The sequence below is a fragment of the Monodelphis domestica genome, chromosome 1, assembly GCF_027887165.1.
Source record: "Monodelphis domestica isolate mMonDom1 chromosome 1, mMonDom1.pri, whole genome shotgun sequence".
NCBI lineage: Eukaryota > Metazoa > Chordata > Mammalia > Didelphimorphia > Didelphidae > Monodelphis > Monodelphis domestica.
Genome location: NC_077227.1, coordinates 491,994,778 through 491,997,573, shown reverse-complemented (window position 1 = coordinate 491,997,573; position 2,796 = coordinate 491,994,778). Strand labels below are relative to the sequence as shown.

The window sequence follows — 2,796 nt, the reverse complement described above, 5'->3', positions numbered from 1 at the left end:
TTCTTGGTCAGAGAAGCCTTATGTAGAGTTACTATAGGCACTAATAAACCAAATCATAGTGAAACCCTATTATAAAACAGACATAAGATCATAGATTTAGTGCTAGAAGGGGGTTGGAAGGGCATAAAGAAAGCATGTAAAAGATTAAGTGATTTGTCCAAGGCCCCACAGCTACTTTCCAAGGAAGAATTTGAACCCAGACCTTTGTTATTCCAAATCCAGTTCCCTAAACTTCCTAGGGGTTCCATGCATTTCTGCTGAAAGTCAGATCAGTTCTTCCATGTACTTATTTGAAGTATTGAGTACTCTATACATTATTATACTAATATACTCTATACAGTCAGGCATCTATTCCCTCCAACAATGAGATTCTATCATATTACTGCATCATGTCATCACACTTGAAATCACCTTAAAATGACAAAAGAAAACTTGTTTCTACTAAAGCAAACAGCATAAGATACTTATTTTTGGTCTCTGCTGTCTGGATAAACTGATTACACAGTCCTAATTTCTTTTTTCACTCTAACTGCTTTTTTTCCACCTACATATTTATTAAAGACAATCACTTAACACAATATATAAAAAAATTCTCCTAGCTTACACAAAAGGCTTCTGACAGGAATGAAAAACTCCACCACCCAAGCACAAATAAAAAGTTTAAAGCTCCCACCCAAACTACATGGACTTCCTCTTGAAGTGTAAGCCAATGAGATTGGTCCTGGACCAGGGAATAAAACACTTGAAAACCTTTGATATCCTTGGACGGATTCTCATCAATAAGGGAGCTGATTTTGGATGTGGTAAAAGAAATGCATTCCTCTCCAATCACAATTTCAAACTCCTGCCAGTCCACCCTATCTGACAAGGACCACAAAGCATCATCTTCTTTTATGATTTCCATTGTCATCAATTATTCTCTTCAATTCCTCCATCACACTCTTATGGTCAGAGGCCTTTTTTCTGATCATGGCATCATTTTTGTAACTGCTGTTGACAGTTCACTTGACACAGAAAACAATAGTCATAGATACTTCCTCTGGACCTCAATCTCTCCTTATATAAAAGAAAACTAAGCTGAAGAGATGAAAGATAAACAGTAAAAGCATTTCTGGCCATATACACTAAGTATTTGTCAGCTCTCTTGCCATCAAGAATCTAATAGGTTTAGGATGTTTTAAGTTCAGCCCACTGCTGGCTTCATCCCTGTTCTGAGGAAGAGTCTCAAACTCAGATTTGGTCAAATGAAAACAATCCATCTCTGTCAATACCAGGGCTAAGGGTCATAGGAGCACTGAGTAAAGGTTTTAAAGCAAATAACTAGGAGCAAATGGTTTGGGGCATAGCTGAGCAATGGAGAAGGCCAAACTGGTGACAGTGTCCAGAGATTAGTAGCAATACAGATCACTCATCCTCATGATAGAAGTCAGATAACTGCTACTGATTTCATACACATTCTCACATTTTTTCAGTCCACTTGCATGCCTCAACTCAAAGGATGTACTTTTTCCATGTGAAGACAGGGAACTCAAAAATATGCCATTTAGATATATAGAATCTGATTCAGCTCTTTTATCACCACTCCTCAGAGGCTGTGAGAGGGTTCTAGGACCATCCACACATTATCTCTCACTTTTAAAAAATATTTATTTGTTCATTACTTTAAAATACACAATTAAAATGACAGCAATATTGGATAATGATTATCTGTGAAAACTTGGCTACTCTCAGCAATGCAATGACCTGGGATAATTCTGAAAGATTTATGACAGGGAATGCTCTCCATTCTGAGAGATCTGTTAGTCATCTTTCACATCAATGTATTTTCAGTTTTATTTCGGAGTTTTGGTTATGTATGATTTTGCTGTTACAACAATGACCAATATGGAAGTGTGCTTTGCATGACAATACAAAATGAAAAAAAATTCACAGTTCACTCCCTTCCTCCCTCCCACCTCTCTTCCCCTCCCCCTATTAGTAAAGGCATCATTTGACCAAAAGATATATGTATATACAAAACCATGTCTTGTTTATTTTTATTTGTCAGTTCTTTCTCTGGAGATGGATAGACAAAAGTCATTCTTCAAATAATGTTTCTGTTGCTGTATATAATATTCTCTTGCTTCTGCTTGTTTCACTCTTCATAATTTCATGCAGATCTTTAGCTGTGTTGTTGTTTTCCAAAATTAACCTGTTTGCCATTTCGTGTGGTACAGTAATATTCCATCACAGTTTTATGCCACACATTATCTCTTAGGTTCAAAGTATAGACAAGCTCACTGTACCAGACATTTTTCCAGTGCTCTTTCAAATCAAAGTTCATGCCCAAGTTACCAAGGCTTCAACTTCTAGGTTCTTTTTCATGAAGATCATAGATTAAGAGCTAGAGAAGGGGATGTAGGGGCCATCAAATACAATCCCTTCATTTTATAGATGGGAAAAGCATGGCCAGAAGCAGTTAAGTGACTTGTCCAGGGTCACAAATTCATAAATATCCTTCTTTCTCTCATTTACTTCCATACACAAAGTTGTTTTTTCTCACATGTGCCACCCTGATTGATAGTCATGCTATGTTTTCTCTCTTCCTATTTACACTGCTGCTTATTGCATCTACTTCACAGTAAGAGCTAATCTCTACCACTGCATCAACTTAATCATCACTAGCAAGAGATTTTTATCACACATTTAAATCTGTGTGGGGAATTCCTGACGAAAATAGCCATGTCACCAACTTTGGACATTTAGCTGATCCTCCCTTACAGTTATCTTCAGGACCTGATGTACATTGTCTTCTTT

At 37.0% G+C, this 2,796-nt stretch overlaps 1 pseudogene; it reads right to left on the bottom strand.

The window, feature by feature from the left end:
- Nucleotides 1-585: 585 nt before the first annotated feature.
- On the bottom strand, nt 586-1,028 carry LOC107651107 (protein mago nashi homolog; annotated as a pseudogene).
- Nucleotides 1,029-2,796: the final 1,768 nt, after the last annotated feature.